Below are 27,689 nucleotides of genomic sequence, written 5' to 3' on the forward strand. Positions count from 1 at the left end.
AGTTCTTGTTATCCATGTGAATTCTTCAGATCAGACTAGATTGCGAATCTTGAATATATGCCTCTGGGGAATATCACTGAAGGGTAAGGGAAACTGAGCGATTTAAATATGCTGACCACCAACTTCCCATGCATAGAACGCAAATCATGTAAATGTACACTAGATTTAAAACAGCTAAATTTGTACCCATCAAAAACAAAAAAAGATAAAAAATCACTTGCAACATCAACGACAGGTGGTCGCAAAATAAGTAGTTACGCCACTGGGGTCGCAACCCCATGTGGAGATGGTTGTGACCCACTTTGGGGTCAGAAAAATCAGTTTGAGAACCACTAATAGTATTTATTGGGAGGATATTTACATGTCCAATAAATATTGGACCTCTGTCTATCTATCTATAAATATACCCCCTCTTTCTATCTCTTCACTGCCTCCCCATTCCTTTCCGAGTTCCCTTTAACTCCTCACCACCACGTATAAGGCTCTCTCCTCCTTCACCGCTCCTTACCTCTCTTCACTGATCTATATCCACACTCCCTCCCATCCTCTTCGCTCCACCGCCGACCGCCACCTGGCCTCTCACCTAATCACCTCCTCCCACTCCCGTGTCCAAGACTTCTCTTGCGCTGCCCCCCTGCACTGGAACAACCTCCCGCCACCCATCAGGCTTTCTGATTCCCTTACCTCCTTCAAGCACTCCCTCAAAACCCACTTCTTCCGACTAGCCTATCTCTCCTCCTCCTAACCTCTTTCGCTCCTCCTATCCTGCCTCCTCTACCCCTCCCTCTGTTCCCATCCTTTCCTACTTATCCTATTGTCTTTCGTTCGTCCACCCACCTCCTTTTAGTCTGTTAACCCTTATGAGTAGGGCCCTCCTTCCTCACGTACTCACCCTCCCTCTTTACCTCACCAGTGCTCCTGCCCTGTTCTTCCCTTCCTCTACTTCATGTTCAGTCTCCTCGACAATTTCGACACCTACTTCAGAACTGATGCTGATTTTAATTCTACCAGCTATACCCCTATTTATGCTGTATTTTATTAACACACCCTGTACGATACCTTGTAATTTGTCTTTTTGTTTGCTATGTACGGCGCTGTGGACACTTTGTGGCGCCTTATAAATAAACTAACTACTACTACTACTACGTATCTAGGGCTTGAGTTAAGAATGTTTCCAACTCTATGGCTTACTGTATAGCTTTGTCATTGGTGCACTATTATCACTACTGGCTACTAGATCTATAAATCAGCACAACTGTTTATTAACTATAACATAAGAATTTTGAGTATGACATGCCACAATATCTCAAGCAAAAAAATTTAAATTCTGCATACCCACTCATTTTTTCAATAGCAGCACATCTGCTATAGTATGTTATTACTTCTATCGTATTTCTGAAACCAGCCTCGGACTCTGGGGGTCCCCCATATTTTGGAACCAGCACCGGGCTCCAACAGCCCAGGGTGCCACAGCCGGAGGACACTTTTTACATAAGGTCCCCCGGGCGTACCATGCACACCATAGGTGGACAGCCCTGGATGGGGTACTTGGAGGAGTGGGGACACCCCCAATAAAGGTGTCCCCTCCAGGTTTCACCCATCCAGAGATAAAACCCAGGGCTGTCCCTAGCATCCCTGGCCGGCATTGGGAGTAGAGAGCAGAGGCCAGTGCCGTGTGCAGGGGAGAGAGGCAGCAGCCTGTGGGCCGGCATCCATACTGAACCCCATTTTTATATGAGTGTGGCCATGCCCCCTCCCATCGGCCATGCCCATCCTATTGACCATGTCCCTCTTTTGTTTGTATTCAGAAAGTCATAAGCTTTCCAATAAAGTATCACAATGCATGAAAACAACAGAAATAACATGAACCCTTATGAAAGCACCCTTAAGGGATCATCCATTTAAAACAATCTTCGGACTTAGATTGTCCATTAAGATGATTAGGTAGTGTGCAAGTTTGAAGACGATTAGTTAAAGCATTCAAGTGTTATCGTGGAACATCCATACACACACACACACACAAACATCATTCAATTATACAAATGTAGAAAGTCAGCACTATACTATATCAGAACCTGGTGTTCTTAAGGAAAGGTCTCATATATGATGGTCCTTTGTTTGCTTCAAACCTTCATTCCAATCCTTTCAGACTCCCCCAAACACATGACAAATAAAAAATCAAGACATATATAGTGAAGTATGTCCAATAAAGGGTATCCAAATGCAAAAATATCAGATATGGGGAATCTTTTAGGGTCCTCTCCCTTATGATATGTGGTATTGCTGCCTTTTTACACGGTCACCTCGTGCTTCAATAAAAGATAGTGCTTACATGGTCGCTTACATAAAGGAGCTAATACCCCCACATATAAAGGTTTCTTTTCCCGTCTAGGGTCTATTTCAACCGAGAATCAGCAAATCAATAAATGGATGCTCACTTGTATGCTTACATGTGCATATGCCGTCCCGCTCTCATCAAGGTTTCTTTAAATAAAGTCTCCCAAACGTGGCAATACAAAATCTAAAAATAGTTTTATTGAAATATAATAAGTAAAAAATATACCAAATGAAAACTGGTGCCAGATGTAAATAACAAACAACAAACCGATGGATAGATGGAACACCTGATAAACTCATCTCAGGTAAGTTGCTGTCTAGGTTCCCAGTATTACAGAATGATGTAACAAAAAATGGACACCGTACCAGTGCGTTTCATCCTTAGAATGGTCTTTATCAAGACCATTCTTGATAAAGACCATTCTAAGGTCGAAACACATTGGTGCAGTGCCCATTTTTGTGCTCCTTTATGTAAGTGACCGTGTCAGCACTATCTTTGGTAGATGCACAAGGTGACCCTGTAAAAAGACAGAGATACCACATATCATAAGGGAAAAGACCCTAGAAAATCCTCCATATCTGATATTTTGATACCCTTCATTGGACATACTTCACTATATATGCCTTGATTTTTTATTGTTCATATGTTCGGGGGAGTCTGAAAGGATTGGAATGGAGGTTTGAAGCAAACAAAGGATCCTCATATGTGAGACCTTTCCTTAAAAACACCACATTCTGACCCACAGTATAGCACTGACCTTCCACATTTGTATTTTTCTTGTTATTCTATATACAGGGCGATAACCCCTGTATGTTGGTAGGCTGCAATTTAAATTGCGCAATAGCAAACATTTTGATTCTATTTTTTTGGGTACCTCATTCAATTATACATATGTAGAGTTTCTATATGTTTAACACTATTTGAATTAAACTTTGGTACCAATTGTCAATTTTTTACAATTCTGTAGACAATTTTGCTGCTAATACTGTATGGCAACATTTGTCATTTCCAAGGTGAGCCAAAGACTTGTGTTAATTAGTGTCAATTAATCCTCTTTGCTTCAAATGTCCAAAACTGTTTTGTTCATTGAAAAATTTATTTGACTGGCATCACATTTTTCCCTATCTTGTCAATTTACAATAAAACAGCCATACTGGTTTAAATGATGCATTTATGTGGCTGACATTTATGTACAGTATATGTCACAGATCCATAAAAAGACAAAGGGCCAAATGTAATAGGGTGTGAGAATCAGAAAGAGAGATTTTGGGAGAATTTTCAAATTTTTATTTAAAGCAGCATTTACACTGAAAACCAGGTGAATTTTGTCATGTAATTAATTGCCAGTTTAAAAAAAAAATGGGAAAACTCCCAAAATTTCTAATTTTCTGATTCTAACTCCCTATTACATGTGGCCCAATGTCTAGAAATAAAGTATTAGCAGTATTTGCAAATGTGTTCTATGACTTAAGGAACAAGAAATATAAGATGAACAAATCAGTTATGATCCAATGTTTTGGTAAAGTTTACACATTGTGAATTTATGTAATAATGTTATAGATCCTTGGGATCAAATTATTGGTTATACAGGTGGGGCAGGTCTCATCATTGCAGGGGATGGCGACGCCAGCCACCATCCCCCGCCACCCGCCATCTGTACAGCGAAAGGGGACGCGCGCGCACGAGATGCGGGCGCGTCCCCTTCCGACGGCGCTTTCCCCGGGACACAGCCGGCTTGTCGGCGGTCACCCGGGGTCCCCGCCGCCTCCCCGCACCCCCCCCCCCTAACCCTGTCCGTCTCCCTGAAGCAGAGACGGACAGGGTTCCCGTCGCCCTGCTGACGGAAACTGAGACGCGTCTCAGTCAGATGGCGAGCCGGGCTGCTGGCGGAACGCCAGCGGTGACGTTCTGGCAATTCGCCAGTCCCCATCTGTATAAATAAGTGGTTTACTATTCCCTTTCTTAAGGAGTACCCAGAGGCGTAGCTAGGGTGGATCTGGCGGAGCACATGCTCCAGGCGCCGACATGTCACCTGGCGCCGGAGCTCTGCCGCCGGCTCCCCTGCCCTACTCCCCCTCCCATATAGACACAATAAATGCGTTGGAGACACGCACATCTCCCTACTGACCACCACATATACGGCGTCTGAGCAGCCTCCAGCAATCAGTCCGGAGCCGCGTAGCGAAGTCCGACGCCCGGTGACGTCATCACCAGGTGCGCGCCGGACAGCCGGACAGACTGAGCTCCGGTGAAGACCTCACCACGACCGCTGCCTTCTGGAGAAAGCACACAGCACAGTTGCAATAGACGGCGGGGGACCAACACAACAGTGGGGGACCTCTGCACCACTGTGGTAGCATCGGCGGGACTCTTCCAGGTACCTTTAGGGGGCGTGCACTGCAGGGAGTCGGGAGGCCAGCTCCCTGCAACACGACCCCCTCATCCACAGAGACTGCATTAACTTGCTTTACTTTGCATGGACACTCTGCATCCATATCTGTATATTTTCGCCCCCTAAGTCATTGTGCACCATTTACTGTACTTAAATTAAAGTATTTACATAATCTATTCTGCACCGTCTATTCATTATTATAGGAATCACCAGGAGCCCTGTTTTATTCATTTATATAGAGACAGCACACAGTGCGCCAATCCATTGATACATAGGAAGGTTTATTATCATAATAGGTATACCATATTGGTACCCCCACATCCACTTATGGAAGGTTAAGGGGGCTGAGCCCCTTACAATGGTGCGAACAGTGTCCATAGGGCACAATGAATCACCTAGTATAGTATGTAATGGGCATCATGTGTGGCCTTATGTGTAATTGGCATTACAGCATGTGGCTTTATGTGTAATGGGTATTACGAAGATCGCTAAAATGTACAATGGGCATTACGGTGCGTGGTATAATGTTAGGCCATGCCCCCTTTTCGCCGTGCAAGGTTCCACCTACTACAAATCGGGGGGAGGGGGGGTTGAAACATGCCCTTGCTCCGGGCGCTGTGGAACCCAGCTACACCACTGGGAGTACCTACAGTATATAAATCACTAACTCAAGCTATCACCAGATGTTGATTTAAGGGAACCATTTGACCTTGTATACAGTTGCTTAATATATTATCAATTACAATATAGTGCTACAGATTACTGGAGGGAGGGGGACACAACCAATATCTTGTCTAGGGCCCCATGAGGTCGAAATCCGCCTCTGATCTAGTCACTCCTCATTCACTGATCACATTTTGAGCTCTCCAGGTTATAGTACTTAATACTGTACATTCATTACTTTACATTCATATTACTCAATTGATAATAATTTAGATTTTTACTACTGCAGGAAAAAAAATACAATATTTTTTTTAAGGGAAACAGCATATGTTTTCATTGACTAGAATTTGTACTTGTGATTGAATGTAAAATTATTTTTTGTGAAATATGTGACTTTGACATTATAGTAAAAGCAAATGGACAGTAAATTGGTTTTCAAGATCAAGTTTAAAACTCTCTTTCAAATGACTATCAGGGTCAAATAGTCTGCAATTAACTTAAAGGACTAGGGAGGGCAGGGGATTTTTCAGGGTCACTCCATATCCAGTAACTAAAATACAGTTTATTGTCATTAACAGACTTCATGGAGTGTAAATGAAATGATCAAGTAAAACGCACACAACATAATAAAACAAGCAATAGGCATAATATATAAAAAATGTAAGTAAAAGAAAAGTAAAAATGAACATTCATTTTTGGTGCGCGAATGCACAGCTTTAACACCTTGAGTGGTGGGTTTTCTGGTGCATGACAAACCTACCAGGACAGGTCTGTCCTGCCCCAGAAATACCCATCGCAGATCTTAGGGGCACCCCCATCATTGTCTTGCCCTGTTGCTCACTGCCAACCAGTCCAGAATCCCCACCCCAGATCACTGTGGTTCCCCTGTCTCCGCCCCCACCATCATTCGCAGCAGTGACAAGGTAGCAGGCTCGGGGAGGTTCAGGCAGCTCGGACAGACTCGGGTGCAGGAACTCCCAAGCAGCTCCAAACTTTTCCGAGTTGGGCCTGCCACCTGGTCACTTCTGCGAATGGCGGTGGGCACAGCAGGGGAGCCCCAGCATATGATTGCAGGGGTGAGGAGTCAGGACTGGCTGGAGGTGAGCACCTGGGTGGTGCCCCTAGAGGTGTTGCACACCTATTAATCAGTGGCATGGCCGTAAATTTCTCGGGAGAGCCCAAGCCAGCAATTTTCTTGGCATACCACTGAAGTGGTTAAAATTCTATATGACAATAACTTCTCAACCAACACGGGTGCCGGATGAAGGCCCGACAGTTGGGATTCCGACGGTCAATACTTCTTCGGGATCCCGACTGTTTAATTGCCCAACAGTTGGAATCCTGACTGACAGTGGCTATTCTGACTCATGGGGGTCCACGACCCCCATAGAGGGAGAAAAGAATCTGTGGCAGGTAAAGCAAGCCACCAAGCCACAAGGGGTTTCATTGCCCTTGCCCCCCTGTCAGAGTACCTTCAGTCGGGATTTCGATGTCGGGATTCTGCCTGTTGGAAACCCGACTGTCAGTCCACCATACCACACCCACCAAGACATAATGTAGTAGCAATCATAATAATTTTTTGGTACTTATGTAGTAGCCGGGAGCCCAGTACGCTATTAGCGTACTGGGCTATTCTCCATAGTGAAATCACATTGCATCGGATCACACGCCGTGTATGGTGCCATGCGATCCGATGCAATGAGATGTCCCTTTAGTTAATATGAAGTGCTTATACAATGAAATATCGCATGGGATCGCACGGAACCATACAAAGCGTGCGATCCGATGCGATGCAATATTTCATTGTATGCCACCCATGCTAGTAATATTAAGTATTTAAGAGTGCTTATACAATGAAATATTGCATGGGATCGCATGGCACCATACACACCGTGCGATCCGATGAGATGCAATATTTCATTGTATGGCCACCCATGCTATGAGATATGATGAGTGCTTCATTGTAGAAGCACCCATGCAATTTTTTTTGTTTTTTTCTTTGCAGACCCACACTATACATGCCTCCCCAAAGCGTGGCAAGCACAGCGAGCCCCGCGAGGGGCGTCAGAATGTTTCCTACCGACCTTTTCATACCCCCACTATCGGCACGGTGTTGATCTTATGGTACTTGTGTACAATCACGGCTCCCACGATGTCCATCGTATAGTAAAAAATCGCATGTGATCGCATCGCATGCGATCGCATGTGATCGCATGCGATTTTTAACAGAAATGCATCTAAATGCATTGAAATTAGTATCAAACATGTTCAATGGCCCCCAAATGTCATTTTTGAGGCTGTACCACCCCCACTATCAACGCAGACCCGAAGCGTGGCGAGCGCAGCGAGCCCTCGAGGGGCGGCGGTACGCGTCCTACGACCTTTTCATACCCCCACTATCCACATCGGCGTGGAGTTGAGAATAGAAAGTGTGGCGAGCGCAGCGAGCCACCGAGCCCGAAGCGTGGCGAGGGGACACGGATACCTTCACAGGTATACGCGTCCCCTCGCGGGATTCACAGGTGTCCGAGTCCCCTCGTGGGGCTCACTGTGCTCGCCACGCTTCGGGCTCAGTGGCTTGCTGCACTCGCCACACTTTCTATTCTCAAATCCACGCCGACGTGGATAGTGGGGGTATGAAAAGGTCGTAGGACGCGTACCGCCGCCCCTCGCGGGCTCACCATGCTTCGGGTTTGTGTTGATAGTGGGGGTGGTACAGCCTCAAAAATGACATTTGGGGGCCATTGAACATGTTTGATACTAATTTCAATGCATTTGGATGCATTTCTGTTAAAAATCGCATGCGATTTAAAAAAAAACCCTTAAAAACTGCAAAATTCGCATTCTATCGCATGCCATCGCATGCCACTACATTTGGCATGCGATGGGAGCCGTGAAAGTACAAAAGTACCAATCTTATATAGTGTGGCAAGGGCAGCGAACCACCGAGCCCTAAGCGTAGCGCACCCCGCGAGGGGACGTGGAATACATGTAAAGTAATCCGCATCTTTAACACGTGTCCACAGTAATGTGGACACTTGTTAACATTAAACTCAGTTTAATTAAAAAATGTACTGGTAATAAAAAGATAAAGAACAATAATAACAACATTTATGAACAATAAGAAAGATAAAAAGATAAAGAACAATAATAACAATTTTAAAGAATTCTAGAAAATCAGTCACTGTGAGGGCACAGAAGTAGCCTTTGGCAGTAGGGTCAGTGCATGAAGAATTCTTTCAAAGGCATTCTCAGCTCCCAAACTTTTCCTCCACATGAATTCCTGTAAAGTGGTGTCTTGCGGTGCCTCTCTGCCTTTTATTTCACCATTTGGCGCCCCCCCCCCACAGCCGTTCAATATTTTGTGTGTGGACACCTGAGTCATGGTCCACAAAATGGAACCTGTGGTTGACCCTGGAATGTTCGTAGCCTGCCTTCTGCATTTCCTGGGTATTATTCGCCCTCCAGCAGTCCGAATATATTACAGACCCGGGAGCCACATGATCGTTGATAGCAGCCATGAGGGTAGTGGTGGTCAGGATGCAGGCCCCTGTCTCCCTGCATATACCGCCAAACACCCATTGCTGGGGCAGCATCCTCCCAACATTGTATTTCCGCTTCACAAATAAGGTCTGATCCACCTCCACTACCATGCCAGGGCCTTGATTTTGTGTTTGTGGCTGGGACAAGAGATCCATGCTGCAGGCCTCCCTCATGAGAATGTTATACTGCACCGTTGTCTTTATAGACATGTGCAGCTCCCTCTCACAGTACTGCACACTCCTAAGCTCCTGTGCCCAAGAATAGAGAAAACGGACCAGGGTCTGGAACGGTAACTGGCACCCGGGAAACCAGTGGTCTGCTCGAACGCTGACCTTCTTCCTGCAACACTTAATGTGGCAGCGCCATGTCCCTTCCTTTAGAGACAGCCTCATCGGATTGCCGTTTTACGCAAGTCTGCGTAACAGGCAGCAATTCCTTTTGCTGAAAAAACAGCACAGCCTCCTCTCTGATGTAGGCAGGGTGAACATGGACATTTGCTCAACTGCCATGTCTGCACCTTGCACACCGGTCACTGTCAAACTGAGAGAACTCTGAGAAGCATCCATCACTGTCAGCTATTCTCCTCAGAGTGAGTGCCCGGGAGAACTTACGCAAGTTCTGACTGACTATGCTATTTCCGTAGCTTAAACTTATTCAGAAAGCATAGCTACGGTAACTGACAAACGTCTATCAGTACTCTATGTATATAAACTTCCGCAAGCGTATGTATGTTAATTGGGCACTCGGCTACTACATAAGTACAGTACCAATTTTTTTTTCCAGTACTGAGAAAAGGGTAAAAATTCAGCTTATGCACTGTTACATTCAAGTGAAACATATTTTCACCTAAATATATATTTGCCCCTCTGCATTTTCTTCATTTTTAGATTTCTCTAGGGCCATGGATTGGTATATTTATCATGTGGATAGACTCGGAGAATTGACTTTGCTATAGGCATAGCAAAATAAATAACTATAACTGTAATTATTAATGATAAAATCCAGGTTTCATTGTGGAACTGATATAGGAATTTCCCAATATTATTCAGACTTACAAGTACAGTAAAATGATATACTGTATACTGCATAAGAGATATGATCAGAATAATATGCATGCTTTGTGTCTTGTATGTACAGTACATATATTATTTTGCGGTGATTGTTATGAAGGTTATAATTTTCTGTAAAGGCTGGGGGACCCAAGGGCTTGGCATATTCATTGTGAAATGTGACATGTGTTTCTTGATTTCACTCTATAACTCATTTAACTTGCACAACATATGTAGGATTCAAAAACCTCCAAATATTCTGTTATATTTATATCTCTAATTCCCACTTCATAGGAGTTATGCTTTGTGCTTTTAATTTCAATCTGTTCAAGATTATACCTAACCATATGTTAACAATGGACACGTGCTATAAATTAAAATCTGTGTTGGTTTTATTTAATAATACAAACATAAGTAATGTACAAAACATGAAGGCAAACATGGATGGTTACTGCAAAGGTGTAGAGTTGGCACTCATATTTCATATTGATGCCTGTGCAGTGATAAAGTACAATGTTAACACAACGCTGATGGGATTTTTGTTTATTATTTGAAAATAGAAGAATACTCAGCTGCGTATTTTGGTGTTGGCATTTCATATTTTGCTTTTAACAAATATAATGAGCTCAAATGTAATTAGCTAAAGAAACAATAATTGAAAACACAATTATCTCATGTATCCCTGGGGACGCTGAGAGGAGTAGAGTGCAGAAGTGATGGACATCAACCATCAGTGGATGCGTGCGCATCTGCACATCTCTGACCCATCCATCAACGGCAAAACCAGAAATGGCGTTTGACTGATAGCTTGAAACTATTGTACAGACTTTCTCCCATCTGCCATCTTCTGTTTCACACATATTTTGATATTAAGCATTTCACAGTGGGCCTCAAATCATTTTAATTGACCCATCATATTTAAATGAATGCATTAGGGAATATTTGGCAATCTTGTACTCTAAAATTCAATTATAGAATGACACTATGGAGGAGACTAATTATTATACCTTATTTATATAGCACCACAAAGATTCTGCAGCACCTAACAAAGGGCCTAATTTACTTTGGCTCGGAAAGCAGCGAAGATCATGCTTGCACATACGCAAACACCCCACCATCATAATGAGGCCGAAGTCACCCCGTTCAGTATGGCGCTAAATCGGCCTCAAAGTACAAAAATGTATTAACTTGCTATGCAAGATTTTATGTACGACATTGTGCTTTGCACTACAGCACATGTCTGTCATTACTCAGGCAAATCCCAGAAGCCACTTCAGCTGCTCAAAGAGGACAGAGACAGGTCACATGAGCAATCTCAGGCAAGTGACAGTTGAGAGTTAGCAGCAGTTGGGCAGGGCAGTCAGAGCAGAGGTAATAGACAGATGGGTAGGAACTGGCACTACTGCATTTCTGCCAATGGAGACTGTTTGGAGCTGCATCCCAGCAAGACAGGGAATTAAGGAGTGCTAGCTGCCCTGTAATGAAGCTGATTGCTAAAAAAAAAAAAAAACAAGTCCTGACAAAAAACAAGGTGCATGTCTTCCTATAAATTGATTACCAGCAATTGACTGCATAACCCTACTGGACCTCACACACATCCCTGGGATAGTTTAGCCATGCTGCAGTCTCTTCCACATTTGACACCCTGCAATATCTGTAGTAAAGAGTAGCAGGGGCTTGATAATAATAGCCTAGCTCTCCCCCATTACTCTACATGGCTACCTCATACAGCCCTCTAGATACATGTACATACCCTCCAACATGACCCATTCAATTAGGTACAAAATGCTCTGTTTCTGGACTTCCTTGCCAGTGATAGTTACAGAGGTGGGACTGCACCACTGTCCAATATTCAAAAAGGGGAACCACACCAACTGCCACCTCAAATATCATTGTCCTGGACTCACTGGCAGTTGATGTGCCCCACCCCCTCTTTTAATTATGAACTGTGCTGGAGTCCCACCTCTGTAACTGCCACTGGCAGGGAAGTCCAGGAACAGAGCATTTGTACCTAATGGGTCATGTTGGAGGGTATGCATGTATCTTGGAATACACAGTCAGTGAGAGATAATTTATTGCTGTGACCTGGACAGACTTAGCAGAAAGTAAACTTATAGCACCACTATCCTAAGGGAGCAGGATTACTCCAGGGGTTATTAAGCACAAATTACGTGACCAAACCCTCCAACTACCTTTCAAAAGTACTTAAAGTTTTAACCCAGTAAAGCACTATGGTTCAAACCCTGCTTAGCGCCACCACCAATCAAACATAATCTAAATTTGATCCTAAGTGATGTAGTGAAAACAGACAGTCTTTCGCTGCTTAGCGAGCACCTTAATGCCGCATGCCATCCGGCCACCCCCACGACCAAATCCCTTCGGTACCATGCCAGGAAATGTACGTGAATATATCCCCTCGCAGGCGGCTGAACGGGAGAGAAATTATTCAATGGTTACCAACCGCTAAATGATTTCTCTCCTGTTCGAAAATGAGTCATTCTAAACTGACATCATGTGACTTCAGCCACTCACCCCAAGCAGGCATCGGCCCACCTGCATTCCCAGGGGAACGCCCAGTTTTTTTTATGGGGAAATCCGATAAAACGCTGAGCATTCCCCTGATGACATCCCCTTTCTCTCCCTCCCCTCTGGGAATGGCCTGGCAAACGTCTATCTCGCCGAAGTCATTCAATGCCATGAATTGCACATGTGCAGAAACGCACTTGCACAACCAACAGAGCTGGGGCCTGATTCAGATCATTATCAAGCAGCCCTAAGTGAAGGACTTGTGCACCAACAAGGACCGGTCAAATCAATCAATGTTGGACATTAAACGTTTACTGTATTACTGTCTTTAAGATGAATTTACTACTTTGTTTTTCTTTGTTTGAATTTTAGAAGTAGTGTAATCATTAGGGTAATAGAAAGAAACTGGCTAATGTTTCAGGAATATTAGTTGCATTGTAAAAATGGTACTAATGTCATGCAATGAAAATGTATCCTTTGCAAATGTAACTAACTTGAAGACAAGGAAAACTTGATTGTGTTAACTGTGGTCACTCAGGTGCGGCACTGCATCAGGTGGCATCTGGATCTGGAGGAACCTCTTACGATGTGATACTCAATCAGCAGTTATTCTTAAATATTTCAGTAAAATTGTCTTCAGCCCTACATAAATGATATAAATAATGTGTAAATGATTCTATTTTCCAACTATTCAGGTCACATCTGTTTTTTAGTATATTTCACCTGGGAGCACATCATTTGAAGGTTTGTGCATCTGGGATGTTACTTTGTGTGATTAACAGACAAATGGAAAAATACTGCGCAACTGCTTTTTGCCATTAGAGAAAATAATATTTATCACTCATAATAACAATTCCTGAAGCAGTTGTTTTACTTTTCTGTTTTTACTTGTAAACTTTGATTTCAAAACAATTGAATTTGAGTGTTTTTCTTTTTATTTACGGTAATTAAAATAGCATTTAAAAAAAATCATCCTATGTTTGTTATTGATGATTTTAAGTGTTTTTTGTTAACTATCTATTTACACAATTTTGATCGCTCGAAGCAAAAGCTTCTAAATTTAGGGGGTTATTTTGGTTCACTCTTTCTGACAAATTCCTTCTTAGATGGACAAAACCATGGTGCACTGCAGGTGGGCCAGATGTTACTTGTGCAGAGAGAATTAGATTTGGGTGGGGTTTTACTTCAAAGTGAGATCTTTATTGCAGTGTAAAAATAAAGCAGTCAGCATTTTCCCGGCACAGAAACAAAATAACTCACCCAAATCTAATTCTCTCTGCACATGTTGCATCTTCCCCCCTGCAGTGCACATGGTTTTGTCCATTTAATAAGGATTTAGTCAGAAATAGTGAACTAGAATAAGGCCCTTAGTCTGCTACCTTCTGTGCTTCTGCATGTGTGAGAGAGAAAGAGATTTTACCTGCCATGATTGGCTGGTGGGCGGGCCTTACTCCAGGTCTGGGGGCAGAGCCCCAGATGTAAACAGAAGACTATGGGGTCCCAGAGAAGCACTGAAGGCAGCTGGTGAGAATGTTTTCTTTCAACAGGTACCCCAAACAGATTCTTCCAGACAAGGGGACTGAACTACTATCAACATAGGTAAGTATCTGGATGAATGGGCTCCGTATGTAATAAAGTTTTATTTTTGAGGTGTGTGTGTGTGTGCATTTATTTAACTATTTGTACTGCTGTGGGACTACTAGTCCCAGCGGGCCCTTTAGTGCCCCACATGCTGGGACTTGTGATTCTCCAAGTCCCTGCATGCTGGGACTTGTAGTTCCACAGTAATTCACAAAAGTTTTTTCTTTTTTTACACTTTGCATCAGCCCGATGGCCACAGCCCATAACCATCGGGGACAGCCTCGGGCTTCAGCATGGGCAGGTAAGTTCTGGAGGAAGGGGGACCCCCTTCATTAGCGGTGTCCTCAATTCCCCAGGATCCCTGCCCATGCTGACCGGTCAGGGGTAAATGATTTGGCCAAGGGGACTTGTATAGAAAGTCTTCCCCTAACTGTAGCATTACCCTGCTGCCTGGTTGGCCAGGTGCTGGTTCTTGCAATACAGGGGACCCCTACTCATTTTGTCCCCAGAATTTTGGGAACCAGGACCGACCCTTGAACCTGGTGCTGGTTAATAAAATCAAGAGGACTCCTATTTGTTTTGCCCCATGATTTTATGAAACCAAGACCGGCTCTTTGAGCCCGGGGCTGGTTATGCTGAGGAGGGAGGACCCCACTCTGAGGGGGTAGGAGGGTACAGGGCTCACTTCTCCACAGTCCACACTCCCTTGGAAGTCAACCATACTTTAATCCCAGCTGCAGTGAAGATCAGAAACTACACAGTGGGGTGTGGATCATTAGGTAACCAGCATGTTGGTCGACGGTCATTAGGGCAACACCATTAGGTCGACATGCATTTATCTCAACATGAGTCTAGGTCAACATGCATTTATGTCTACATGGGTTAGGTCGACAGGGCCAAAATGTCGACATGGGTTAGGTCGACAGTCAAAAGGTCAACATGGTGTTTCTCACATTTTTTTGAGCCGACATGTGCCGACAGGCAAGTATTTCATGCCCTACCATCCACTAGGGCATGGTGGGAGAATAAAAGAGCTGTGCCAAGACGGAGCAAGGCACCGTGCCCAAAGCATTACGAGCACAGCAAACCATGTGAGAAGACGCGGTGCTACGCTCCAGTGTCCATGTCCACTGTGTTGACATTTGGGACAGAAAAAGTGAAAAACCCCATGTCAACCTTTTGACTGTCGACTTAACCCATGTCAACATGTTGACCTGTCGACCCAACCCAGGTCAACCTAGACCTGCATGTCGACCTAGACTCATGTCGACCTAAATGCATGTCGACCTAATGGTGTTGAACTAATGACTGTCGACCAACATGCTGGTGACCTAATGATCCACACCCCACTGTGTAGTTTCTGCTCTACACTGCAGCTGGGATTAAAGTATGGTGGAGAAGTGCCCCCTGTACCCACCTACCCCTCCGAGTGGCTGACTGTCATTTTCTCACTGAATGGTGATTTGTCTTCACATACAACCTGTTATGTCTTTGAGGTGGGGCAAGTGCCGGGCTCAGGTACTCGGAAGGGGCATAGCCAGTGCATAAAGGTGTGGCCAGCCACCATTGTGGTTAAATATTTTTTTTTAAAGTCACTGGACTGCAGGGGGGGGGGGGGTGTATGTTCAGGAGCAGGGCCAGTGGGGATGGCTTCTGGGAAGGAAGGTGGTGGGTGTGATTGCCCCCCCCCCCATGCACATCTCACACACACACACACACACACACTCACACAGAGTGGACACTGCTTTTCTCCATTGCAGCACACATATGAAATGATAATTAAGCTATATGACAACGAGATGAAAGTTGCCGTTCGGTCCTAGTGTCGACAACAACCACCAGCTTTCTTCTGTGACGGGTTTGCCCAACTCGTCAAGCGTTGGCGAACGTCAGCTCACTCTCCACAAATAAGCGGTGCCCTGTCTGTAAGGGGGCTCCCCGCGGCACCCTCTCATTGGGATGCTACTCCGAGCTGCCCACTATTTGCGAGCCCAGCACCCCAGTCATAGCATGCAGGCACAGGGCCCCCCGTTCTTGCCACCCCCCCTCCTGGTCCTCCTTGCTGCCGGCGAAGTGCACATCCTGCTGGTCCTCCATCCCCAGCACAGTAACCTGCACACAGCAGCATCAACAGCCGCCACCGACTCGCTGTTGTGCTACCGGGTCCGTGCAGCGACCTGTGGTGCCCCAGCTCTGGGTATTAGGGGGGCAGGTACACATAACATACACTGCAGGAGGGACCCATTCCCTCCTGCAGTGCAATCATTCCCTTCCCTGCGCTGCCCGGGGGAGGGGGGATACCATTTCAGAACCGTTAAGACACCAAAAAAAAAAACGGGTCTGAAACGGGTAGGACCCTGCTTTTTTACCGTTTCCCCCCCAAAAAATTTTAAACGGTAAAATCACTCTGCACCTTTCAGACCGCACATATTACCATTTTAAAATGGTTAAAAATCAGCAAAATACCGTTTTTTTTAGTGCGGTCTGAAAGGGGCATCTGTATTCTCTGGAGGCTGGTCTTCGTTGTAGAATTAAATATTCATTCTGATGAACATCATCTTCTCCACATTTTTTTGGAGGCAACCTCCTACACCTCTAGCTGACCAGGTTCCCGGCTGCACTAAAAACTATTTTGGAGTACACATTGCAGGGGGGACAACTCAGGTAAAATAGAGCCAGTTTGTACAGGGGCCTCCAAACTGCCTCTTTTCCCTGCAGTACAGGTATGACAATAGGCTTTATATATACAATAGGCCACTGGTCTGGACTATACAGAAGTATCACTGGATTTGATTTATGTAGCAGTATCACTGGACGTTAACAGCAGTATTATTGGACTTATGCAGCAGTACCAATGGACTTTAATGGCAGTGCCACTGGACTGGAATTATGCAGCAGCATCACTGGACTGGATTTATGTAGTAGTATCACTGGACTTAATGGCAGTATTAATGGATTTATGCAGCAGTACCAATGGACCTTAATGGCAGTGCCACTGGACTGGACTATACAGCAGTATTACTGGACTGGACTAATGTAGCGGTATTACTGGACTTTAACGGCTATATTACTGGACTTGGGGCGAGATGTACTAAAGGGAAAATGCGGTAAAACCCCCGTTTTACCGCATTTTCCTATGTACTATTACCCGACCGCCACGTCAGCGCAGTGTAGGGTATCGCCACCTTTGGGTGGCGATACCCTATAGAAGCCTATGGGCTTCTTTTCGCCGCCCGACGCATCCGCCGAAAAACCCGCCGACCCCCCTCTCCCCCTCCCTCTCTTACCTGGTCCAGGTCCTCCTGGACCCGGAAGGTAACACCTTCCTCCCCCTAGTGACGCAGCCGGACGTCCTTCCGGATGCAGGGGGGAGGAAGAGGCGCCGGGGACAGCTTGCATAGCTGTCCCCGGCGTGAGGGATGCAGAAGGGGGCAGAGAGGTGACGGAGACCCCCCGCACACCACATTCCAGGTATCGCGGGGGGCCTCCGTCACCGCATCGCGATGCCAGCCGCATATGTTAGTACATATGCGGCGGCATCGCGGCGGGGGGGCCGTGATGGGTGGCGATGTATTTTAATACATCCCGCCCTTATGCAGCAGTACTAATGGAGTTTAATGGTAGTGCCACTGTACTGGATTTACTGGACTGGACTGGACTTATCTAGCAGTATCAGTGGACTTTATCTGCAGTATTACTGGACTTATGCAGCAGTACCAATGGATTTTAATGGCAGTGCAACTGGACTGGACTATACAGCACTTCACTGGGCTAGTCTATATGCAGCACTATCACTGAACTGGCCTATACAGCACTATCACTGGGCTGGCTTATACAGCACTATCACTGAACTGGCCTATACAGCACTATAACTGGACAGAACTACATTATACAGCACTATCACTGTACTGGCCTATACAGCACTATCACTGGCCTAGCCAATACAGCACAGCATTATCACTGGACTGCACTATACACTACAGCACTGGCATATGGTCAGCAATAAGTACTTCCGGTAGAGGCCGGGGATGGTTGCATGCTTGCGGTGCTCCTGGCTTCCATCCCCCGGAGCACCCATCCCTGGCCCCCCAGAGAACCTAAGAAGGGACCCAAAGAGAGCGTCAGGAGGGGAGGTCGGAGGAAGCCCCTGGTCATGGCGCAAGACCTAGAGGAGGCCCCCGGCCAGGATCCGTGCGGATGCGGCCCCTGCCATGGATGCAGCTGTGGCCCCTGGCACAGGACGAGGCAGCAGCCTCCCAGTGGCAACAGCAGGATGCTGCCCCCACCCTATCGGCCCAGAGGACCACAGCCAGATGAGGGTTAGATGGAGGCCATGGCCCCCAGTAGCATCGTGCGGTGCCCCCCACATACAGACAGCATGACCCCCCACACACGGCTGCAAACACCCAGTGCCCTGCCGAGGAAGCCCATGGGGAAAGGAGGTATGGCTCTGCATTGGGCCAGTAATGGTGGACTCCAGCCCAGGGAGGGCCCAAGCTCCAACCCCTGGCCACATGGCCTCACAGCCTCACTGACTCTTTCTGACTATCCCCTTCTCCCTGAAAGCTGGCTCTCCCTGCAGCTTCAGCCAGGGCCCTGACACACTGCCCTCCCCCTACAGCCTTTGGATCCATTCTGCTGTGGCCTGTTGAGCCCTTCTGCTGCTGTGAGTAGCATGATCAAGATGGCACTGCAAATGTCTGCCTAGGAACTGTGCACTCAGCCATATGTAACCCTGTGTCTCCCCTGTCTCATCTCTGCTTGTACTGTTACCTGGTGGAAACAACAAGAGGTGTCTCACATACAGCGCTCTGTGTATAACCTCAATATAATGAATAAATATCACCAAAGATTTTCCTTTGAATGAAGGTCTCAAATCAGCAGGCTTTTTTTTATATAGGGACCTGTAATGATAGCCACCCAATCTCACAGCATGCGTGAGAGAGTGGAATAAAGGGAAAATATAGTACAAATTACCCTTGATTTAAAAGCACATTTAATAACAGTCAACGCGTTTCAAAATTATCTTCTTCACACTCCTGAAGAAGCAAATTTTGAAACGCGTTGAGTGTTACTGTGGACATCCCTTGGATTAAAGGTTGAACACTAGTCGTTGAGGTGTGCAGTGGTGGACCCCATCTCCTGGTTCCGGACTGGCTTATGGACCCCTGACTGCAAGCCCTATCTTCCATCTGACTGTGAGCTGCTTTGCCCATGGGATTGTTTACATGCTGTTTTTAAAGTCTAAACTTTATAAGTGCAGACTGTTATTAAATGTGCTTTTAAATCAAGGGTAATTTGCACTATATTTTCCCTTTATTCCACTCTCTCACTCATGCTGTGAGATTGGGTGGCTATCATTACAGGTCCCTATATAAAAAAAAAGCCTGCTGATTTGAGACCTTCATTCAAAGGAAAATCTTTGGTTATATTTATTCATTATATTGAGGTTATACACAGAGCGCTGTATGTGAGACACCTCTTGTTGTTTCCACTATATGTCCTTTTAGTATGTTCTGGATGTCATACTTCTTGGTGTAATCACACTTGCTGCACTGTGTTTTAATTGCGCACTCTATGTTGGTACTCCCTTTTTGTCTGTACTGTTACCTGCCTGTTGCGGCGACCAGTGGATCCACTGCTGGCTGCCTAGGCGCTGGGCTGCTCGGTGGGTATATGTCCCCTGTGTGATAACTGCACTTTCTCTGCTTGTATTGTTGCCTTCCTTGCTGTTGCGGCAACCAGTGGCGCCACTGATGGCTGCCTAGGTGCTGGTCTGCTCGGCAAATATATGTACCCTGCATCTATAATCCCCAGTATTAGCATATACCTGTATGTGTTATGCATATCTGTACTGTCACTGTTGAACTGCATGCTGGGACTTGTAGTTCCACAGTAATTCACAAAAGTTTTTTCTTTTTTTACACTTTGCATCAGCCCGATGGCCACAGCCCATAACCATCGGGGACAGCCTCGGGCTTCAGCATGGGCAGGTAAGTTCTGGAGGAAGAGGGACCCCCTTCATTAGCGGTGTCCTCAATTCCCCAGGATCCCTGCCCATGCTGACCGGTCAGGGGTAAATGATTTGGCCAAGGGGACTTGTATAGAAAGTCTTCCCCTAACTGTAGCATTACCCTGCTGCCTGGTTGGCCAGGTGCTGGTTCTTGCAATACAGGGGACCCCTACTCATTTTGTCCCCAGAATTTTGGGAACCAGGACCGACCCTTGAACCTGGTGCTGGTTAATAAAATCAAGAGGACTCCTATTTGTTTTGCCCCATGATTTTATAAAACCAAGACCGGCTCTTTGAGCCCGGGGCTGGTTATGCTGAGGAGGGAGGACCCCACTCTGAGGGGGTAGGAGGGTACAGGGCTCACTTCTCCACAGTCCACACTCCCTTGGAAGTCAACCATACTTTAATCCCAGCTGCAGTGAAGATCAGAAACTACACAGTGGGGTGTGGATCATTAGGTAACCAGCATGTTGGTCGACGGTCATTAGGGCAACACCATTAGGTCGACATGCATTTATCTCAACATGAGTCTAGGTCAACATGCATTTATGTCTACATGGGTTAGGTCGACAGGGCCAAAATGTCGACATGGGTTAGGTCGACAGTCAAAAGGTCAACATGGTGTTTCTCACATTTTTTTGAGCCGACATGTGCCGACAGGCAAGTATTTCATGCCCTACCATCCACTAGGGCATGGTGGGAGAATAAAAGAGCTGTGCCAAGACGGAGCAAGGCACCGTGCCCAAAGCATTACGAGCACAGCAAACCATGTGAGAAGACGCGGTGCTACGCTCCAGTGTCCATGTCCACTGTGTTGACATTTGGGACAGAAAAAGTGAAAAACCCCATGTCAACCTTTTGACTGTCGACTTAACCCATGTCAACATGTTGACCTGTCGACCTAACCCAGGTCAACCTAGACCTGCATGTCGACCTAGACTCATGTCGACCTAAATGCATGTCGACCTAATGGTGTTGAACTAATGACTGTCGACCAACATGCTGGTGACCTAATGATCCACACCCCACTGTGTAGTTTCTGCTCTACACTGCAGCTGGGATTAAAGTATGGTGGAGAAGTGCCCCCTGTACCCACCTACCCCTCCGAGTGGCTGACTGTCATTTTCTCACTGAATGGTGATTTGTCTTCACATACAACCTGTTATGTCTTTGAGGTGGGGCAAGTGCCGGGCTCAGGTACTCGGAAGGGGCATAGCCAGTGCATAAAGGTGTGGCCAGCCACCATTGTGGTTAAATATTTTTTTTTAAAGTCACTGGACTGCAGGGGGGGGGGGGTGTATGTTCAGGAGCAGGGCCAGTGGGGATGGCTTCTGGGAAGGAAGGTGGTGGGTGTGATTGCCCCCCCCCCCCCCATGCACATCTCACACACACACACACACACACACACACTCACACAGAGTGGACACTGCTTTTCTCCATTGCAGCACACATATGAAATGATAATTAAGCTATATGACAACGAGATGAAAGTTGCCGTTCGCAGGGCCGGCGCCACCACTAGGCAGCTTTAGGCATTTGCCTAGGGCGCCGGCCACTGGAGGGCGGTAATGAGCTGCTGGAGGAGCAGCAGCAAAGCTCCCACCAGAAGAGCAGGAAGAAGGAAGAATCTGCCCGCCCAAGTACTATTCAGCAGGTAAGCTGAACCCCTACCCCCTCTGAAGCCCGTCCATGGATAAGTGATGGCACCCGCTGCCCGCCTGCACCCCCCACTGATCATCAGCGGCAAACTGCGGCAGGTAGTGCCCGCCCCAACTTCCCCTGGAGCACCTAGCGTGCACTCGGTAATCCCCTGCTCCCGCTGCCCCCCGTGCTATCTTTATGAACAGCCCCCTACTTGACTGTATTTGTGTATTGTGCTACTTGACTCCAGATACCATACAAACTGATCTGTGCATTAATTTTAGCTCAACACTTACATTTATGTTTTGAGTTAGCTTGAAGCGGAGTTGCGACTTGGTGCAGTGCCTGGCTATGCGGGCTGGCGGCTATGCACGGTGTGGGATATGCGCCAGGGCTCACCTTCTGCTGAGTAGGTGGGAGAGAGGTGACGCGCAACCTGCAGGCATAATTACTTTCTCAGCTCTGTCAAGTGAGAGCCTGAGGCAGACAGGGAGGAAGTCAGAGAGGGTCCGGCAGCCACTTTCTATGGGCGATGAGTAAACCACCTAAGTGAGCACAGACACCTCGGTTGTGCAGGATGGGCGGCTGGTGAGAGATTGCCCGGGCTAAAAGCTACTCATTCTGCTCATTGCAGGTATGGAGAGAGCGAGAAGCAGCTGCGGGCGGGCCTGACAAGACAAGACAAACTCGCTGCCTGCATGTGGTAATCCCCTGCTCCCGCTGCCCCCTGTGTAGCGGCCGCATCTCTTCCCCCTCCCCTCCCTGTAGAGTGAGCGCCGGGGTTGCGGGGCGCTCTCCCCCTCTCCTGCCTGGGGCGCTCAGGTTCCTTGAACCGGCCCTGGCCGTTCGGTCCTAGTGTCGACAACAACCACCAGCTTTCTTCTGTGACGGGTTTGCCCAACTCGTCAAGCGTTGGCGAACGTCAGCTCACTCTCCACAAATAAGCGGTGCCCTGTCTGTAAGAGGGCTCCCCGCGGCACCCTCTCATTGGGATGCTACTCCGAGCTGCCCACTATTTGCGAGCCCAGCACCCCAGTCATAGCATGCAGGCACAGGGCCCCCCGTTCTTGCCACCCCCCCTCCTGGTCCTCCTTGCTGCCGGCGAAGTGCACATCCTGCTGGTCCTCCATCCCCAGCACAGTAACCTGCACACAGCAGCATCAACAGCCGCCACCGACTCGCTGTTGTGCTACCGGGTCCGTGCAGCGACCTGTGGTGCCCCAGCTCTGGGTATTAGGGGGGCAGGTACACATAACATACACTGCAGGAGGGACCCATTCCCTCCTGCAGTGCAATCATTCCCTTCCCTGCGCTGCCCGGGGGAGGGGGGATACCATTTCAGAACCGTTAAGACACCAAAAAAAAAACGGGTCTGAAACGGGTAGGACCCTGCTTTTTTACCGTTTCCCCCCCAAAAAATTTTAAACGGTAAAATCACTCTGCACCTTTCAGACCGCACATATTACCATTTTAAAATGGTTAAAAATCAGCAAAATACCGTTTTTTTTAGTGCGGTCTGAAAGGGGCATCTGTATTCTCTGGAGGCTGGTCTTCGTTGTAGAATTAAATATTCATTCTGATGAACATCATCTTCTCCACATTTTTTTGGAGGCAACCTCCTACACCTCTAGCTGACCAGGTTCCCGGCTGCACTAAAAACTATTTTGGAGTACACATTGCAGGGGGGACAACTCAGGTAAAATAGAGCCAGTTTGTACAGGGGCCTCCAAACTGCCTCTTTTCCCTGCAGTACAGGTCTGACAATAGGCTTTATATATACAATAGGCCACTGGTCTGGACTATACAGAAGTATCACTGGATTTGATTTATGTAGCAGTATCACTGGACGTTAACAGCAGTATTATTGGACTTATGCAGCAGTACCAATGGACTTTAATGGCAGTGCCACTGGACTGGAATTATGCAGCAGCATCACTGGACTGGATTTATGTAGTAGTATCACTGGACTTAATGGCAGTATTAATGGATTTATGCAGCAGTACCAATGGACCTTAATGGCAGTGCCACTGGACTGGACTATACAGCAGTATTACTGGACTGGACTAATGTAGCGGTATTACTGGACTTTAACGGCTATATTACTGGACTTGGGGCGAGATGTACTAAAGGGAAAATGCGGTAAAACCCCCGTTTTACCGCATTTTCCTATGTACTATTACCCGACCGCCACGTCAGCGCAGTGTAGGGTATCGCCACCTTTGGGTGGCGATACCCTATAGAAGCCTATGGGCTTCTTTTCGCCGCCCGACGCATCCGCCGAAAAACCCGCCGACCCCCCTCTCCCCCTCCCTCTCTTACCTGGTCCAGGTCCTCCTGGACCCGGAAGGTAACACCTTCCTCCCCCTAGTGACGCAGCCGGACGTCCTTCCGGATGCAGGGGGGAGGAAGAGGCGCCGGGGACAGCTTGCATAGCTGTCCCCGGCGTGAGGGATGCAGAAGGGGGCAGAGAGGTGACGGAGACCCCCCGCACACCACATTCCAGGTATCGCGGGGGGCCTCCGTCACCGCATCGCGATGCCAGCCGCATATGTTAGTACATATGCGGCGGCATCGCGGCGGGGGGGCCGTGATGGGTGGCGATGTATTTTAATACATCCCGCCCTTATGCAGCAGTACTAATGGAGTTTAATGGTAGTGCCACTGTACTGGATTTACTGGACTGGACTGGACTTATCTAGCAGTATCAGTGGACTTTATCTGCAGTATTACTGGACTTATGCAGCAGTACCAATGGATTTTAATGGCAGTGCAACTGGACTGGACTATACAGCACTTCACTGGGCTAGTCTATATGCAGCACTATCACTGAACTGGCCTATACAGCACTATCACTGGGCTGGCTTATACAGCACTATCACTGAACTGGCCTATACAGCACTATAACTGGACAGAACTACATTATACAGCACTATCACTGTACTGGCCTATACAGCACTATCACTGGCCTAGCCAATACAGCACAGCATTATCACTGGACTGCACTATACACTACAGCACTGGCATATGGTCAGCAATAAGTACTTCCGGTAGAGGCCGGGGATGGTTGCATGCTTGCGGTGCTCCTGGCTTCCATCCCCCGGAGCACCCATCCCTGGCCCCCCAGAGAACCTAAGAAGGGACCCAAAGAGAGCGTCAGGAGGGGAGGTCGGAGGAAGCCCCTGGTCATGGCGCAAGACCTAGAGGAGGCCCCCGGCCAGGATCCGTGCGGATGCGGCCCCTGCCATGGATGCAGCTGTGGCCCCTGGCACAGGACGAGGCAGCAGCCTCCCAGTGGCAACAGCAGGATGCTGCCCCCACCCTATCGGCCCAGAGGACCACAGCCAGATGAGGGTGAGATGGAGGCCATGGCCTCCAGTAGCATCGTGCGGTGCCCCCCACATACAGACAGCATGACCCCCCACACACGGCTGCAAACACCCAGTGCCCTGCCGAGGAAGCCCATGGGGAAAGGAGGTATGGCTCTGCATTGGGCCAGTAATGGTGGACTCCAGCCCAGGGAGGGCCCAAGCTCCAACCCCTGGCCACATGGCCTCACAGCCTCACTGACTCTTTCTGACTATCCCCTTCTCCCTGAAAGCTGGCTCTCCCTGCAGCTTCAGCCAGGGCCCTGACACACTGCCCTCCCCCTACAGCCTTTGGATTCATTCTGCTGTGGCCTGTTGAGCCCTTCTGCTGCTGTGAGTAGCATGATCAAGATGGCACTGCAAATGTCTGCCTAGGAACTGTGCACTCAGCCATATGTAACCCTGTGTCTCCCCTGTCTCATCTCTGCTTGTACTGTTACCTGGTGGAAACAACAAGAGGTGTCTCACATACAGCGCTCTGTGTATAACCTCAATATAATGAATAAATATCACCAAAGATTTTCCTTTGAATGAAGGTCTCAAATCAGCAGGCTTTTTTTTATATAGGGACCTGTAATGATAGCCACCCAATCTCACAGCATGCGTGAGAGAGTGGAATAAAGGGAAAATATAGTACAAATTACCCTTGATTTAAAAGCACATTTAATAACAGTCAACGCGTTTCAAAATTATCTTCTTCACACTCCTGAAGAAGCAAATTTTGAAACGCGTTGAGTGTTACTGTGGACATCCCTTGGATTAAAGGTTGAACACTAGTCGTTGAGGTGTGCAGTGGTGGACCCCATCTCCTGGTTCCGGACTGGCTTATGGACCCCTGACTGCAAGCCCTATCTTCCATCTGACTGTGAGCTGCTTTGCCCATGGGATTGTTTACATGCTGTTTTTAAAGTCTAAACTTTATAAGTGCAGACTGTTATTAAATGTGCTTTTAAATCAAGGGTAATTTGCACTATATTTTCCCTTTATTCCACTCTCTCACTCATGCTGTGAGATTGGGTGGCTATCATTACAGGTCCCTATATAAAAAAAAAAGCCTGCTGATTTGAGACCTTCATTCAAAGGAAAATCTTTGGTTATATTTATTCATTATATTGAGGTTATACACAGAGCGCTGTATGTGAGACACCTCTTGTTGTTTCCACTATATGTCCTTTTAGTATGTTCTGGATGTCATACTTCTTGGTGTAATCACACTTGCTGCACTGTGTTTTAATTGCGCACTCTATGTTGGTACTCCCTTTTTGTCTGTACTGTTACCTGCCTGTTGCGGCGACCAGTGGTGCCACTGCTGGCTGCCTAGGCGCTGGGCTGCTCGGTGGGTATATGTCCCCTGTGTGATAACTGCACTTTCTCTGCTTGTATTGTTGCCTTCCTTGCTGTTGCGGCAACCAGTGGTGCCACTGATGGCTGCCTAGGTGCTGGTCTGCTCGGCAAATATATGTTCCCTGCATCTATAATCCCCAGTATTAGCATATACCTGTATGTGTTATGCATATCTGTACTGTCACTGTTGAACTGTTACCTAACAGCACAGCAATCCAAATCAAATTCCTAGTATACCCTAGTATATCTGGCCAATAAAGCTGATTCTGATTCTGAAGTAGCAGGATTTTATTACAGTATGACCTAGCGCATGCGAACTATTGGCTGTACGCATGCACAGTCTATCGATATTGCCCATCTTGCGATTTTGCAGTCGTGCAATCAGGTCTGAATTAGACCTAACACCTAATGTGCTTCTTAAGTGGTTGGTTCTATGCAAATAATATCTAATTATGATGTAACTTGAAGACTTTTTTCAAGTGGAAAATCAAATCAGCAGGATACTAAAAACAGCACAAATAATTGGACAGCATACATACTGTAAATGACAAGACAAGTAAATTTAATAAAGCATGGAGTTCTGCTCCAAACCACTGTACCGTACACAGCAGAACAAAATGAGAATTAATTCTAATCTGTGTGAGAGGAAGTAGGATCTATAATGTAAACATGCCAGTCAAATATTGGTAAGAAACATAAAAGTTTTCACTCATCAAAACAATTTAGTTGGGAAGAATACTGATAAAACACTATAGAAACTATTGATTAAAAGTAAACCTAATTTGTGGCACATGTTAATTTTTGTACATATTGGTTAGGAGAGATTGAACAAAGGAAATCCCAAATACAATAAATTGGTTTTCTGGTCAGAATGTTGACACAGGAATGTCAGTAGCACAAGGGGGTTTATTCTAGTTCATTCTTTCTGACAAAATCCTTCTTAGATGGACAAAACCATGTGCACTGCAGGGGGGCAGATGTAACATGTGCAGAGAGAATTAGATTTGGGTGAGTTATTTTGTTTCTGTGCAGGGAAAATACTGACTGCATGATTTAACACTTCAATATAGATCTCACTTTGAAGAAAAACCCCACCCAAATCTAATTCTCTCTGCACAAGTTACATCTGCCCCACCTGCAGTGCACATGGTTTTGTCCATCTAAGAAGGATTTTGTCAGAAAGAATGGACTAGAATAAAGGGCCCCATACATCAGCAATTAATTGTGACAATTT

This window comes from Crinia signifera, chromosome 4, assembly GCF_055691185.1.
Source record: "Crinia signifera chromosome 4, ASM5569118v1, whole genome shotgun sequence".
In the NCBI taxonomy this organism is placed as follows: Eukaryota; Metazoa; Chordata; class Amphibia; order Anura; family Myobatrachidae; genus Crinia; species Crinia signifera.